The following is an 18,370-nucleotide window of genomic DNA, read 5'->3' on the forward strand; positions in this document are numbered from 1 at the left end:
ACAAACAGAACTGGTGAAAAATAATAATAAATAATAAAAAGCCCTGGTGGAGTGCAACATGCACTGGGAAGATGGATCAATAAAAAGACAAAATACCGCTTTTCTAAAATAATTCCCATTAAATTTATTAATGTTCATGATAATGTTGCATACATAATTTGCATACTTACAGAACATATGAAAGATTCTTTAAGATTTAAACAAAATATAACCACCACATACCATTAAAAACATATTAACTATTATCTGTTTCCATCTGTAATGTTATATTCTTCATGTTTTCTGAAAGGCAACAACAAACAAAATTCCCTTGACAGTTTTTGCTACATATCAAATCTGTTTAGAGAAGTAAACTACAAATACTGTGCAACTTAGGTGAAGCTTATGAAGGTATAACTACAAAAAAAAGTAATGTCCCCATCTGGATGGTTCTGTTTAAAGCAGAATGGATTTACTATTAAAAGCTTAAGAAATTAAAGCAGAAAGAAAATATACATTTTAATTAAAATTTACTTTTTGAATCTGAAAAACTGATTTATTTACTTTAACAACTAATGAGCAAAAATTGCAAATCATTTTCTAACATGCATTTAAAATAAAACTTTGATACTAATAAATGCCTCAAGGAAACGTTGTCAGAACATGCATTACACAGTAAGAAGTATCACTAAAGAGCTGGTGCACTTAAGATAAAGTAAAACATCAAATTCCAGAGTTAAGCCTCGGCCTCGCAGCACTGACTCGTTTCCCCAAGGATGCGCCTCAGAGCTGGGTTTAGCTTTTTAAATGAAATTCAGTCAGAACAGAAACGACTAGAACAGAGGCAGCTTAAGCATCCTTAATACTCCACTAACCAGAAAATCTGAACTTCTGGACATCAAACAGTCTCAAAATAGACAGCAATTAACAAGATACTTAGGTAAAATTGCCTGTGAAAAATGAGAAACAGTCAGATTTCAAATGTAAGAATATTTAAATGTATATACTGGATTGACTGTATCTACTAGATTGACTGCCCAGTGTTGCAGTCAGAAGGAAATGTTACTGTTCAAGAAAGTTGTTTCACTTAAAAAGTCAATATGTCATGTGGAAACCACTTTGTGTTTTTGTGACTGCTCCTCCAGTGGTGGATTTGGCAAATGTTTGATTAAGTATTGCAAAAACTATCCCAGGAAACAACTGCTGTTCACATCGCACTAGCTCTTCTCCATGTAATCGTTACCCTTTTATTCATCACATTCACCTTAAAATATAAGCAAAAAAAAAATACAATTCCTTTCTGCTTTTGTTCTTGCTTTACTTTTCTGGGCATAATCCCAGCAGTGCAACTAAAATAAACCCCTACGAAGCTATAAACTAACAAAACCCCAAAACAGTCTGCCTCACATGTGGGCAGATTAGTGCAGAACTGCTATTCTGGGCTGTTGCAGATAAAGTTCACAAATATTTGACTTGTATGAATTTCTTTTCGCAGCAGCAAAGTTCAGATGGTAGAAAGAGACTCAAGACAACTCTGCAGATCATTGTAGTTTAGGTTTTCCTCTTTACATTAAACTACTGAAAAAGATTAAATGATTGAGTTGTCTGGCATACTTAGACCTTTCATAATTCTTAAAAAAGAAATAATTTGTAAGGGTTACAAATTATTCTTCTCCACATTTAAAGATGTGGAGAAGAATAACTTTTGTGTATATTAAAACTGGACGTTTTATCTCATGAAAACCTAAACTTCCAAACCATTGATTAAGAAGATAAAAATTATACACAACCTAAAACAAACAAAAAAACTTGTTCTTTTGCTTTGTTCAGTATAATCTGCTAAAATTACAAACTGATCTATTCAATTATATCAGTTCCACTAGAGTTCTGCTGTGTCACTGAATTACCCTTTGCAAACATTTATGCAAAACATGGTAGAAATAAATCTTTGTGGTAATAACAGTGACATTTATCAAGCTCATTACTATTATCTATGACACTGATATATGCACAAAAACTGCTTCATTATCTGCCATCTTTGTTCATTATCTAATTAAAATGATGAAGTCTGAATGTACCGACATGTAATCTCATCCCGCATCAACTGTTTCCAATGTTTCTACAGATTCCAGAGGAGCCAACAGAGACATCTACTGTATGTCCGCCTTTGTAATCTGCTACTTTAAAGGCTTCTCCGGTGTGAGCTATCAAGCGGCTGCTGCATTCACCTCCACAAGCCTCCCTCCCAGATCACTGCTGACCTGGGAGGCGATCAACCAAGTCTTGATTAATGGGTGCCCAAGCTTTCGCCGAGGCAATCACAGAAAGCTGGGTCAAACAGCAGCAAAGAGGACACTCAGCAATCATCCCTTATTGCATCAATAACCTCAGTCATCGATTAATCAGCATTAAAATTTTAAGAGGGGAAACATGCCTTAACTGTTATGCATCTGTATTGTATATGCCCCACTTTCTTTTGAGAAAAGCCTTTTTTTCCAGAGTCGAGAGCTACTCAGATCGTAGGCCTGTAGTGTTGAGGAACATGGTGATCAGCATGCACACAGGCAGGCTGGGACTGATGACTTAAAAAAGTGAATCTCTAGTAAGAAGCACAATACTTAAATTGATTTTGTCACTTGATGTTGCGACGGCACAGCATGGATTTCCCCCCTTTTAACTCTCCAGGGAAATGTTACGGGTCATTTGGTCTGACAAAGAGAGGCTTGTCTTTGCCTAAATGGTGCAGTGATGGTGGTGAAGGTGCTGGTGCATCTCAGGCAAGGAGGAAAAGATTGCCCTCATCAATCTAATGCCTCTCCTCCTGAGGTAATCATTTCCGCAGAGCAACATGGCATCTCATTAGGGTGATTCGCTCCCGGTGTCAGTCTGCATCAAACACCTTCACAACAAAAAAAATCTGCTGATAGAAAAAAAAAAAAAAACACACTTTGATGATTGCACAAACCGATGGCACAAGTTTCCTCATTATTATTATTTTATATTCCTAAGCAGCATTCCATTTTGTTAGTCCCCTGAATGTTCTGTATGGGATTCTAATGACTACAGATAAACGGATTTGTGCATGCACAATTCAGTTAATATGGTTACACTGCTCCCTGTGGACATGCATAGGTCACAATGACTGAATGCCTCTGTAAAGGTACGTCACAGAAAATATGAGAAATAAAGTCAAACTATTAATGGGAATGTATCTAATTACTTTGGGTGTGTTATTTATTTTTTTTATGAATAGATATGTGATGTGTCTATCTTGCATAGCCCTTGAATAGCTGTACAAAATAATGTGAATCTGTTGCCTGTCTAGACCCCATATCTTTAAGTAATATCTTGATGGTCTGCTTTGCATCCTGAATTAGCACAACTCTAAAGGTAATATTGCCAACTAACAGGCAGAAGCAATTTAGCTAGTCATGCATAAGATATATTGTAGATTGTAAATATGATACTATTTCCTCAATTTTTTTGAAAAGGCAAATATTACAATTTTAATTATATTTACAATGTGCTTTCTTAGAAACAATACAGCAGGCATCAAAAAACCGAGGGCACTGAGGTCAAAATTTTTGCGCATGTGAGCTAGAAATGTATGTCATTATTTTAAGGGTGGTGAGAAAAGATCTAACAAAATACTTCCACTTTAACGCTTCAAATGATTTAGCCAAACTCCACCAAACTAACAATAAAACTGCATTTCCATAACCAAAGATGCTAGAGAAAATGAGAAGCTAAAAGTCACAAAAAAAAACAAATCCTCACTCTTTGTAATTTTGCTGCTATATTTAGGGAGAATTAGAGCAACTAAAGACAAATCTACCAACTGTTCTGCTGTTAGTTCAGCAACTCTGGTGTGCGTCATTCATAGCTATTTAAACTAACAGAGGGTAGAGGTGTGGGCCCATCCTATGTACCAAAACACTCACAGATGGCCCAGTCCTTGCGCAGGAGTCCCTACCAGCTGCAATCAGAGCAGGAGATGTGCATCCAGAATGCAAATGAATAGTGCATGAGCTAAGCTTCTGCTAGCTGGATTGTTGTTGCTGCTGCTCTTCAATGGGCCATAGGATTAAAACCAAACCTAAGTACTTAAGAAAATTAAACTAAGAAACCAAAGAAAAAGTTCCCCCCTCCAAAAAAAGCTTGGTAATTGTTGGAGTGCCTCTTTTAGCTCACTCTTGCTGATCCAATTTCCAGACGAAGAACATTGATTAGAAAAAGTTCCAAACCTATTTAGCATCTTCTAGTGTATTTTTATACTCACTTTTTGCCTCTGCCACAATGTTATTCTAAATCTCTTCCTTATAGTATCCATTACAATTATATGGCTAGTTATGAATATAGCATTTTTTTACAAGACATAATGGTATGAACATAAATTGTCTTCTTAAAATTCTACAATTTTCTAGGATATTTTATAATGCATATGTACAAGGATATTCTCCACAGAAAATTGACATTTAATACCTTCCTTTTCCAGTGTGTAATATTCTATAGAAGTGTTTAGAAACCCCTAAATTCAACATTTAAATTGATGATCTGAGACATAATGGTAAAATATGAAATACAGAAAATATTGTTAATGTTCCGTACAATCTGTACCCCTCGACAAGAACCAGAATATAACAGCTCTCTGTTCTGAACAAAGTGTTAACGTTTTGAGATTTGAGAATGCTATGCTGCAAAAATGAAGTGAACAAAGCATGAGGGATACAAAAAGCCTAATTTTCCAAGCTTTATTTCTTTATCTGGGACATCAGTTTGCAAATCTGCAGGCCTGTGTATTTATGTGAACAAAGCTGTGCAAAATGTATGTAATGCTATCATTTACTTGTAAGTCTACTAACTCAAGGTACCACAGCACAGCATGTGTTCTATCACTACCAAACACAACCTGTTAAATGACCTATGCTCCAGCATCAGATGAAGTCCAACACACCTTGTTCCAGTTCCATGCTTCACTAACATCTCACTTCTCTGTTTCTCAGGCAAGCCTGAGGTGATAAATGAAATGAGGGCTGGCATGTTCGCTGGACATTTTAATTAGCTAGTCTTTAATTCAACCTGACCCTCTTTCAACTTTGATCAGCAGGCGAGAGCTCTGATAAAGACCTGTCGCTCACATGCAAACACGGGAGTAATTCAACGGTAAATTGTCTTCTCACCATTCACAGATGCTCTCTACCTGTGCTGTCAGGGGAAAGAAGTTCATGCCTCAGTGAAAACTAAAAGCCCAGTGAGAATGGAAATATGCCACGTGAGCTGTGTTCATTCATCCCATCTCTTCCTTCATTACAGTATGGAATGGGAATGAGCTGAAAACAAATGCATTCTTTGAACATTTTGAATTAATTTAAATTAATGTTTTTATAGTGTTACAGTATGTTTAAAGGCAAGTCTTGTATTCAGCCCCAAATGGCATTACTCTTGTGCACCATAGAAACCAAACATGAGCAAACGAATACAACAGAAGTAAAACGTTCTCTCTGTGATCTTTTCATAGAACTGATAACTATAACTATAACTATGACATTTACATGTGGGACATATTGTAATTCAGACACAATTACTCAGGGAGTACAAATATAATACACAAGTAAAAAGTTTATATTTCTAAATCAGCTTCAACCTCGCCTATCGTAATTTAAATGTGTGACAAAAAGCTTTGTACAACACAAAAGATCAAAACAGACTAGATCCTTCCTAGAAGGATCTAGATAGCTAGAAGATCTTAGATTGCCTTTAGACCCACTATGAAGGGAAAAAAAGGTGTTCAATATGGGAAAAGAAATTCAATTTAATGATGTCAAAAAAGGAGTTAAAGACTCAAACTCCAGTGCAAAATGAATTGAGATAAAACCCAGATTTGAGTCCAACTCAACTGAGGTCAGATGAGTCACACAAACTAATCTGAAGACAAAGAACAAAAGCTGCTTAAATACAGGTCACACCGGGGAGATACAACATGCAAAGGAAGAAAATGTTGAAAATGAGCAAAAACAGCATAAAATGAGCAATGACTAACAGTGGTCAACTTTAACAAATAAAATTCCCACACTGTATAAAGTGTGGGAATTCCCACCCACACTGTATATAGCATTACTTTTTCTCGGTCGGCCACAGAACAGTTTTTCCTCAGAACATCAACTTCTTGTAATGGTTTATCAACATAAACAACATAGCCTTTTCTCTCACCCCTAGTGACTGGTTTCACCCTATTGCATATTCTCTTCTAACTGGTAGATAAAAACATGTTTTTAGTTGCTTTTTGTCAAAGGATCGCTTCAGGTTTTCTTCACTCATGAGTGGATACCCAGTTCCTTCCTACCTGCCTGAACTTGGCCATGTTCCAACTCATTATCATTATATTAGCCAGGCAACGTGAGCCATCTATCAGGAGGCACCAGCAACAGCATCCAGTCTGGGTGTGATCAGGAATGTGTTTTTTCTTACAATTTTTTAAAAGGACCAGTAGGTGTTCACCAAAGCTAAAGCAATACCATCCTTCACCACACACCACTGGATCCAGCTGTTCTCCATCTTCTCCTCCGGCTATTGCCCTTCATTCTTGTGTTCTGAAAGATGCTGTGACCACTTCACCCAACATAGTCATTCATCAACTTCTTTCTCTACTTTACAGTTTCAAAGAGCTGAAGTATCATATATCTCTTTCCTTTCCCTCAGTTCCTCTCACTAAAACCTCAGCTGGTCTCATTCTCTGAGTTTCTGAGCCCATCCTTCTCTACTTGCTATTATCTCCCCATTTTTCCACATCCTCTTTTGCTGCTCCGCATAGTGGGTGGTCTTTAATTTTTGTCCCCTCAGGTCTTCTTTTCTTCTTTATCTATAATTCTCCCCTTGAAAACCATCCATCTTTCTGTCCAATTCTAACCCTCTAATTCTAGAAACCTGTGCCTGAGAAAAATATTCATTGCCACTGAACAGCCACTACATTCACCCACAGAATAGCAAGACATGGCCACTGACTCAAAGAAACATGTCCAGAAATAACTCCCCCCTCCCCAAAATAACAGCAGAAACATCAGTGATTGCAGTAGATTTGTGCTGAACAGCCTAGCAATACATATTATACTTGCAGGACTAGACACCTGCAGATGTTGTGCTCATTCATATACAACTATAAAATGTGTTGGTGGGAACTTAAGGAGGGCTGGATTTTCTAGGTACACACTTTTAGCACCACTGTAGGCTTTTTGGTCATTGACAGAGGGGTACCATCAAATTTGTCCACATTTGTACTTGTATTGTTGTAATAAAAATCTTATCAGTCTCTACCAGTCTGTAAATGATCACTATGAATGACTAAGCTACTGTGTGGAATCGAATGATGTTTAAACAAAATATATTTATTTTGAGAATCAAATTATTTAAATTTAAAAAATCAAAACAAAAACTAAAACAAATATATATATATATAAAACAAGCAACTAATTAAGGTTTATATCCCAAAGAACCAAGGAATGAATGTTCTGCCTAAATGTATACATTTTGAACATAATTTAGATTTCCTATCCATCCATCCATTTTCTGTTCACCCTTGTCCCTAATGGGGTCGGGAGGGTTGCTGGTGCCTATCTCCAGCTACGTTCCAGGCGGGAGGCGGGGTACACCCTGGACAGGTCGCCAGTCTGTCGCAGGGCAACACAGAGACATACAGGACAAACAACCATTCACACACAACACACACCCCTAGGGAGAATTTAGATAGATCAATTAACCTAACAGTCATGTTTTTGGACTGTGGGAGGAAGCCGGAGTACCCGGAGAGAACCTACGCATGCACAGGGAGAACATGCAAACTCCATGCAGAAAGACCCCGGCCGGGAATCGAACCCAGGACCTTCTTGCTGCAAGGCAACAGTGCTACCAACTGCGCCACTGTGCAGCCAGATTTCCTATCATATGAGCTAATTTTAAAGAAAAGGTTTTGCATAGGAAAAAGAGATGATGTCACAGTTGGACACTTTTGGTCCACTGGCCTCCCACTGAACTGCAATGGTAAACTTGAAAAGAGGGCCCCTTTGTTTTGTCTGAAATGAACCTGTTGCCTGACCTCTTTTTGGGAACCAGATTTGGAGCTCAGCAGTTGCAGTTGTCACAATCCCATGTCTGGTGCTGCCAGCAGCCAGTATCTTGACACACAGCTGTTGTTTGTCCACGAAGGTCACTCTCACACTGCCTGGCGCTCTAACTACTGCCCTTTGAATGTCTCAGTGGTTCCTCCCTTGGACGATGTAAGCAGTCCAAACAGACGCATCCTACTGAACAAAATGTATTACTCTTTATGGCAAGCTAAATAAAACTGAGGGCCAACTTTGTTTGAAGTTGTCAGTTCATAACAAACAGACTCCTCTATAAGTCTGAATGGATCATAAAAATCCTCCCTTTGTGAAGTCATCTGGTGCTGATAACATTAACAAGAAAATATAAGAAAGAGAGTCACGTCGCCTCAACCAGCCACTGAATTATGAACAGAAACTGTTACTGTCCGGTCGGACATACACAGTTCCACTTTTTTTTTTTATTTTACCCCTCCAGGGGTCTTTTGTGGGCCCTAGTGTCCCTTATATGACAGTGGGCTGACAGGAAACAGGGAAGAAGAGGGGGAAAGACATGAGGCAAATGTCGTGGGGTCCGGGAGTCGAACCCGTGACGGCCGCGTCGAGGATTGAAGGCCTCCAAATATGGGTCGCGCTAACCACTACGCCACCACGGCACGCCCACACAGTTCCATATTTTACAAAGATTAAACGGAAAAATGCTTTTGTTTATCAGTCAACTGTGAAAGTAGACATCAAAGGTTTATAACATGTACTTTTATTCTGTTTGTGTAAGTGTGTTTGCAAACAAATATGTTGTGACGTCTGATAAATTTCTGACATGTTCTGACAAAGTCTTATTGTCAAGACAAGATATTGTTAAGATGATGTAAGCTCACTCTAATCTTCAATGTTTAAGACATGCATTGAAATATTCCAAGTAAAAAAAAAAGAGGAATACTTCAATTCAAGAATAAACTAAACTATCACGGAAATGTTTGTTATATTAAGAATCTTTCGCTGACATGAATTGTCAGGGTTTAAATAAACAGTTTAGAGCGTAACAATGCAGCAAAGTCATGAAAACATGTCCTATAAGTTTTAGAAAACAAAATCTGTGGGATTAGAAACTCTTTTGAGCTTTATCAAAAGCTATGATGAAGGTTTTTTTGGACACAGAAGAGTGAAAAGTATGTGCATGAGTGAGTATGTAGACTAGAAAAGTCAGATTTCTATTGACAGGTCAACTAATAGTAGTTCTTAAGGCTGTGGATTTTAATGAGGGGTAAAGTTCAAAGGGGACTGAATACAAATGCATGCTGCACTCTTGAGGTTTTTGTTGAAAACATTCAAAACCAAGGTATTTTTTCCTTTCGGGATGAAGGTTCTTAGTGCAAAAAGCACTGGAACATTTTAAAGATGTCACCTTTTTTACCTTCAAGTGAATGAAAGCCTTTGATCTTGTATGTTCAGACAAATATACCTCTTCGTCCACATTCAATGCAAAACAAAAACAGATAAACCTTTTGAGCAAGCAAAACAAACAATTCAAGCATGACTTTATATACGATTTGTTAAACAAATCATTTTGCTGCTTTCTGGTCGGTTTTATTTTTATTTATTTATTTTTATCCCAGAAAGCAGATGACAGAGCCATCTATTACATGACCCAAAGCTCTATACATCTGTCATACTACAGACTGAAAATCAGCAGGCCAGATGCTGCCACTGATTATAAACAGAAAAGCACCAAAGGCACCCTGGTCTGTAGCCATTTGTTATTCGGTTGTATTGTATATCAAGCTGTTTGGGATGAAAGCAACTTTTACACATAAAACCAGGTATCTGTATTTCATTATTGCAATTGTGCATATAATAGGTTTATCAGTTATTTTCTAATAATATCTCAACCCAACAGTTACTGTCTTTAATCTGTTTAGTCTGAGCTACTTTGTAAATTATGCCTCAGAGTTTTGCTTATTTTGTCTCTCTGACTGTTTTGTATGTATATTGAAAAAAGTTTTGGGTATAAAATCATTTGTTACTCCTTGTCCCCTGCCTATGCTTGTACATCTGGTTTTGCCTCTGATTTAATTTTCCAGTAGAGCTGTCAGACATGTGCAAGGGCTTGTCTGCCACATGGTGTAGAGCAATGAACTATTTCTGTTCTGCCATAGTCACACAGTATCATCACCATTTGCTGCATAAATATTGAAGCTACTATTTAAACAGTTCTGATCAAACACGAGTCAATCAAACAGCGCAGAGGGTACAAACGGAGGGTGTTTGCGTAAAAGAGGCATAAAACAAAACACTGCAAAAAAAAAAAATAAATTAAACAGCTCAAACTGATTCTGAAACTGGTGCATCATGCAGGAAAAATCGAGGAATGTAACCATTTGATCATCTTTAAGGTCTGTGTTGCCTCTATGTCTCTGTTGCTGCACATACAGTACAGGCCCAATGTTTGGACACACCTTCTAATTCAATGGGTTTTCTTTATTTTCATGACTATTTATAAGGCAAGAAATCCCACTTATTAACCTGACAGGGCACAGCTATGAAGTGAAAACCATTTCAGGTGACGACCTCTTGAAGCTCATCAAGAAAATGCAGAGTGTGTGCAAAGCAGTAATCACAGCAAAAGGTTGCTACTTTGAAGAAACTAGAATATAAGGAGTATTTTCAGTTGTTTTACACTTTTTTGTTTAGTGCATATTTCCACATGTTATTCATAGTTTTGATGCCTTCAGTGTGAATCTACAATGTCAATAGTCATGAAAATAAAGGAAACTCATTGAATTAAAAGGTGTGTCCAAACTTTTGATCTGTACTGTATATATTTTTACAACTTGTTGCTCTCAACCACTTTTCCCTCAACTGTAGCTCTCTCTGGAGGACTTTCGTATTTGTTTGTACAATAACAATGCTTTGCAGAAACAACTGGCATGATGCAAACAAACCATCAGTAAGAGGCAATAAAACTCCTAATTAAGCAGTGTTTGCAAAATCCCATCAGACAGTCAGACATTATTGGAGTAAATTATTATTGTCTGATGAAACTTAAAATCGTTGCACATTTTAACCAACAATTAAAAACGTCTTTAAAAAACCCCAGGGCTGTACACTGACAAATGTAAAATAAAACACTCTACACCGTATTGTGCTTTTGACTCGCATGTCTGAGAGTGTTGTGACCAAAGTTTTCAGTAGTTGTGTTGGTGTTGGAGCGGAGATTCTAGGTTACAGATGAGAGCCGAATCATTTCGCATTTAAATCTGTCTATAAGGTACAGCTTTCCTCAACTGGTCTGTATTTCTGTCAGCTGCTCGACTTCACACTCTGCGCCGCATCCAAGCTGAGCGGATTGTAGCGCAGAGGTGGAAGCGAAGCAGAACAAGCCACCGCTGCTCCTCTCATAATAAAATGCAAGCAAACATATTGCAGAGCTCTGTGCAGCAGATTCTGGAGCGGTTAAGGGGAAAAGCTAACCAGTCCTGATCACATTAACAGTCAATGCTGTGTGGTGGCGCACAGAGTAGCCGCTTCTCGGACTTCAGCTATGGAGAGATTTTTCAGCAGCAGAAAAAAATTAGATGTTAATGTTCATCTTAAATGCTTCCTTAAGAATGCTGAGCAGGGCTGTCTGTGTACAGGAAGATTTTAAAGAGGGATAAATGGAGGCCAAAGATGATCTTGGCGTGTCACCTCTAAATAAAAAACCCAGGTAAGAAGCAGGAGAGCAAGCAGAGCTGGGATACAAAGTAAGTTGCAGACATTGGACTGGAGGGCATGAAGGTCAAAGGCTGACATAAATATAAATAAATAAAACACAACCTTCTTCTAGTTGGAGCTCTTTATCTTCCTTCTTATGTTATAATTTATTAAAAATATTATCCACATAAGACTTTTTCATCAGTGGTATTAATAGGGTGACCTAATCTGAGGTGCATATAGTATATTTATCAAAATTTCACATCTGCCAGTTTGGCAAGCGTAGCTCAAAACCTTTTGCCACCACTGATTTAAGGTACGAAATACACAAAGATAAAAGAAATGCAATAAATGATCACAAAAAGAAAATCAATGATGCTTGTTAGGAAGAAACACTGTTGGAATGTCTTGTCTTGTGTTTCCCCCATTTAATAATGTATCTCCTAATATTCAAAAGTACACAGAAACCAAAGTGACAATGTTAACAATGTACTGACCACAACTTTGATATATTTTTATTGAGAAAGCGCTGCTGAATAACTTCTCAGGATAGCTAGTGATCTTTGTGTTTTCAAATTAATGTTTCCGGGGCTTTGACATATAACGCAAAAAAAAAGAAAAAATGTCTGCCATGCATCATGGTCAAGAAATGATCTAGAAAAAGTTCTTAGCTAAAAACGGTTACGTTTAATAATTTTATGAGTACCATAAAACATGTAGAAGGAAGAAGAAAAAAGGAATGTCAATGTTTTTCTTTAGAGTTTAAACATTCATCTCATGCCTTTTGGTTGGTTTCAGAACCTTCACCAGTGTCTCAATATAAAGATTTTGCTCGCCATAATCAGTAACAAGTTCAAGGTTAATACTTAAGAGGCACATAAAGGTAAAACAAAACATAATAATACACTTTTATATATTTACATTTTATATTGTCAAAGACAGACCTGTGGCCTATTGTCAAAAAAAGTTTTCTTGTATTTTTCATTAGAACAACTGATAATTGTAGGGCTAAAGAGCATAATTATGTACAGAAGCAACTATGATTAAAAACGTTACAGTTTACTGGTTTGAAAAAGTAAAAATTATTACACCACTCTTGACAGCTTTACTGTAGTAGATTTCTATTCCTCTTTATTTTGTTCCCCTTTAGCAACTGGTCAAAACCCAGGCCACACAGAGAGCCAGATGGCAGAAAGGCTGGGATGGGATTCTCAAGCATTTCCAGTTAAGTCTTGCATTGGCCTCGCAAATATTGCTACTGTCTGCCAGAGCCCTTGTACCTGTCTGCCTCAGTAATCTGCCAGGGAGCAGACAAACATCAGTGGGTCTTATCTCTACTTTTCAGGTGCAGCGGAGAAAGAAAGAGGAAAAAGACCCAGAAGCAACAAAGACAGGAGCAGCCTGAGGGGAAAATAAAGTTAATTAAGTATTTTCTTATTCATAAATCTATAACACAGACATGCAACTTACTCTGAAAAGGTTGAGTTCACCAGATATGTGCTGTGTGGCTTTTGTTAAGCAAGTGAAAAACCCTACAGAGACGGGTGAGAGAGACAACAAGGAAGGCCAGTGAAGATTACTTTAACATTTCCAATAAGGCTCAGCAGCCGGATTTACACAGACACAATCAAGAATGTTCAGGTTGATGCATGCCAAGAGGCTACAGTGCACCATCTGCATCACAGTGATATTCAACACCAAAATCTTATGCAAGATTGCACATGTGGGCAATGAAACTGAAACGGCCTCTTCAAATCACTTTCCCCGAGCCAAAGTCAGCAAAAAGTCACATTTTGTCGGTAGTAGATTTCACAGGGTGCTGATGCCTTGGAGAATTTCACCGCCTCTAAAGCGTAGTGTGTGTTCTGGCATTTTTATTCATGGGGAAACTGGGGCCGCACAGTGGTTTTAAAAACATGAAAAGTGTTTTGCCCCGTGTGTGAATATAAATGTGGCTGTACCGCTACCAGATCGCATGGGCGTTGGTAATATGATTTCAGCCAACCCGTCGCTGTGGAGTGTGTGCACGTTGTGGTAAGGCCTCATGCGGTGCAGAGGTTTCTTTTTTCCCCCCACAACTATTAAAAGGCTCAACACACACTCTCTCCAGTAAGAAATTGAATCAGTTTGCTTTATCAACTAAAAGATTTCTCCTAAATGTATTAATTTAACACATTTTCACTATATTCTAAAAATATGCATGCGTTATTTATTTATTTGTACTTTTTTTTTGATTAAATGTTTGCTAGGACTAAACAGTTGTTTGTGCTTTGTGATTTTCGTCCAGTAGCCACAAAGGAGGAACTTCCATATCAATGCATTTCAGTCCTGAAAACAGTCAGTTGGTATAAAGACAAATCTTTGTCCTCACTTTTTTGTAAAAGAAAAAGGAAGAAAGAAAAAAGAAGAATAAATGCGTTTCAGTAGGTTTCCTGCGGCTTCTTTTTTTTTGGCAAAAGAAGAAGGGCAGAGAATCAGAGAGGAATTCCAGCTAGAGAAGGACAATGTCAAGTCATAGTTTGTGAAATTGTTGCCTGTTTTTGTGCAGTTGCTATGTATTGTAAAGGGTTTCACTCCAGGCTATGCAAAGCATTGTCGTGTGGATTTTTTTCCTGCTGACTGAAGCCTACCACACACAACAGTTTGCATGTTTATTACGTCCTTAAAGAAAGAAATTAACTCGCTCTTTTGGAAAGCGCTATTGATTATGCACTTAGGAGAGATGAAAAGGAGTAATCCCACCTCAGGAAGCTTTTCCAGAACCTGGGATATTTTTCTGGGGTCGATCTTTACCTCACTCTCACTTCATCTACCATGGTATAAACAGATCATCAGGGTAGAAATGATTCCAGTTTGAACTCGTATATAGTTTGTTTTTTTCGCAAACTTTAACTGGGCTAGATTTTGAACCAGGATGTCCATCGTTTTCATCTGGGGAGAACATATTAAATTATTTAGTCAAGGTAATATTTTAGGTTTATAAACTGTTCATGTAAGACTGCATTATTCTATCATTTTGAGTTAGAAATTAATGAAACATGCCAATATTGCTACATGTATATGTGCAATGCGCTTTGAGAAAACATGTGGCTTAATTTTATAACCATCTCTCAAATTTCTTCCGTTTCTCAGAGTTTGAAAATATTTTTATGTTGTTCCAGAGCGTAATCTGACATTGTTGGTGTGAAACAGCGGCTTGTGAACCTGATCAGACCTTCTGTTTATCTCTATTATGGCAAAAAAGAGAGAAAAAAACAGCAAAGGCAAAAGACTGCAGCCTTGAAACAAATTCAAAACACATAATTACAGCTTTTCTTAAAGTTTGGAATGATTTTACAGAAGTTACAAAAACACTGTCAAAGACTCATTGGGCATCCTTGACTTTAAAAAAAATTGAAGGAGTTTGTAGCCAAAATTAGACAATATTAAAAGAATAACCTAAGGTTACCCAATCTTCAAAGTTATTAAGAATTGTGTGAGTGGCAAAAGTTAAAAAAAAACAACCACACATGTCTGAATATATACTGCTCAAAAAAATAAAGGGAACACTTTAAGTGTGAAACACCTGTTTAAGTGTTCCCTTTATTTTTTTGAGCAGTGTATATTACAAGGACGGATAAAGTGTGAGCAAAGGAATGTTCAGGAAATGTCTCCCCTTTAACGAAGACAGTATCGAATAATAGTTCGAGAAAAGCTTTTATCATTTCACGATATATTAAATAAAAGAATTGTTCTGATGAAAGAAAGCTCACCATAATTTATCAGTACATTTTCTATTAGGCTAATTAGGATGAGGTATTCTCATAACAGAAAACGAACAGATTCGCTTTCAGAAAAGTTTTTCTTCAATCACTTAATTACAGAGAAAGATTTAAGTGAGAAAAAGATGTGCTTTGCATGCGCCTGTCACCTTTTCGTTATTAACCCTCATTACATTGCCTCATCTGTGAGGCAATGTCAGATTTTCTTCAAATTGCTCAGAATTGCTTTTGCAGGAATCCTTCCAGGAGTTGTGCTCTGGAAGGCTCTCATTTATAGATGGTCTGGTAATGAAGCTAACTAATTAAAGAACAAAAGTGGAGGTGTTTGTTTTTCTTGGCTTGGTTCCTTCTCTAGCCCACAATAGCAACAAGTATTTAGGAATCATTTAGAAAACTGGAGAAGAGGGTGGCAATTCAAAAGTCGATCCTGATGTTTACCAGTGATGATTCACATTGTGGCCATTTCCCACTCAAATTAACCTCTTGAACTTAAAAACGTTCCTTCAGCAGTTTCACCACAAAACAACACAGACAGCTTTGAAAAGCTGCTACCCTAACAGTGGTGCACTACTTTTTGTTTTGAGGAAATTACCTGCAGCTTCAGAAAATAAATTATCACAGCAGTCAGCTATTAGACTACATAATCCAGATATTTGAACGTTTTTAGGTTGCCATTTATACACAGTTGTGGTTTTTGCTATTGGTTATATCCTCAACTGTCCAGACCGGCATTAGAAAGAGGGCATAATGAAGAGAACAAAACTTAGGAAGTTGTACTGTAAACAACGATTCTATCGCTTTAAAGCCTGTGAAGTCTGTTAGACATTGGCACACCCTGTTTGCATCTGAGAACAGGGAAACCGATAGGCCTAGTTGGTGTGGGACTACACTGCATTTTAGTTCAGCATGAGAATTCTGATTATTTCCTGTATTTTGACTGATTTATAGGAATCTAAAAGAGCATAACTTTAGTGTATTATGAAACAACTTCAAATATTAGCTATAGAATTGTCTTTACTGTACAGCCTTCTCATTAAAAGGCAGACTTAACTTGTTTAAAACTCTTTCACAACATGTACAGTATCTTAAGTAATTGGGTATGAACTCCAGAGAAAAATGTGCAACTCTTTACAGTCCCTTGCCAAACAAACATGTCTTCACTGCTCAGTATTCCCAACGCATTAATAATAGAGCAATGAAAAGAGTAAGCAAGTGTCTCAGCAAGAGCAGTGTTCAGAATGGCCACCAATAGCTGACAAGCCACTGTGCTTTCAAACAAAATGCTGTAAGAAAGCCGATGATCCCAGAAGCATCAACAGCTGCTCTGCCTTTGCTGCAATGCAAAGACAGATTTTCTGAAATCTAAATTGGAAAAACACCAAATGAATCTAGAATTAAGAGTCATAAAGTGGCAGGATCGTCTCCAAATCGGTTATGGCTGCAAAACAAGGTAGCTGGAGAAATAACGCTCATTTGCCCTTTTGATGATTTATCTCATTAACCCAGAGATTCACCAGCAAGAATGTTTTAACCTAGTTTCTAATCTAGTTTTTGTTAACCCTCCTATTTTAGTTGAATGTAATTTATCTTGAAAAAGCCCAATATTTTAAGATGACATGACAACAACACTGAATGTTTTTCTATCCCCCCTGCTGTGAGCAGTCATCAATTATTCATGCCAGGAGCGAAGGCATCGTCACGCTGCTACTTAACATAGCAGTCACTGTAAAGACAGCATTTGATATTGTAATGTTTTATGCTACAATGCTACCGGCAACATTGACTCAGCCTCTGACCCTCCTTCCAACAGCTGATAGAAAAGAAAAAATTTTACAGCTGCCAGTAAAAGCGACTTAACTACTCCAACACCAAGACTGAAATTAAAGAGACATTTTGTTACTTAAAATCAGCAGAGCAGTGTTGCAAACATAAAACTGCGATATCCACTGGTTTTAGAGAAAATACACATTTCTGTAATTAAACAACCCAACTGAATTAATGACAGCAAAACAGAAAATAATAGAAATTCAAATTTGGTACCAGCTCATTAGATCAGAGCAGGGCCATGTTTCATTTGATAAAACACTTATTGCAATTACAGCACAATGTGACCAGGAACGTTATTAAATGATGAATCTTAAGGCAACATGAGTCACATGAGGACTATTCTCAAGAAAGTCAGAGAACAGCTCTGCCAAAATCTGAAGAAAATCACTTTTACAAAGAGCCAAATTACTCACCCTTTGTCAACAGAATTAACAACAAGGCACATAATCTTCCTATTTTCCATTAATTACTTTTTTCAGACGAACACAAAGACAAACTCTAATTGTTTATCGATTCCACAGCATTAGTGTGTATTGTATGGTGTGCTGCCTTCGCCATAATTTTGTCAGCCTTCACCATGCAACATCATGCAACCCGGAGAGTTTTTTTATTATTTTTTTTTTTATTTTTACATTTTATTCCTCCTATTGAAAGATTATCAACCAAACTGTTGCTTTCACAAAACCTGAACAGACTCGCTTTCCTCTTCAGGTAATTAAACAACTTTTTGTTCCCTTTTGTAAACAGGTCTTTCATCCAAAGGTCAAATATCAATGACTCTGAACACGGACTCCTACGTTTTCCTTAATTTCCTTTGATTTCAGTTTATATCTCGTTGATGCAACTGGGGTTTGTAGTTATAGAAAATTGTGATCAAGACTATTTTGGTCAACAATTCAATGATTATTTATTGAATTTAGAAACAGTGCATTTATTTTTTTTCCTTCCTTTGAGCATTCCCTTAAAATAACAGACAGAGCATTTGTCAAAATGGAGGATCTAACACTAAAAGCC

The 18,370-nt window shown here is 37.3% G+C and overlaps 1 protein-coding gene across 2 annotated transcripts in view; it reads right to left on the bottom strand.

The window, feature by feature from the left end:
- grik4 (glutamate receptor, ionotropic, kainate 4) overlaps window positions 1–18,370 on the bottom strand; it is a 334,582-nt gene that overhangs the window by 234,109 nt on the left and 82,103 nt on the right. The gene's annotated exons all lie outside the window — the stretch shown is intronic.

This window comes from Xiphophorus couchianus, chromosome 18 (assembly GCF_001444195.1).
Source record: "Xiphophorus couchianus chromosome 18, X_couchianus-1.0, whole genome shotgun sequence".
Lineage (NCBI taxonomy): Eukaryota > Metazoa > Chordata > Actinopteri > Cyprinodontiformes > Poeciliidae > Xiphophorus > Xiphophorus couchianus.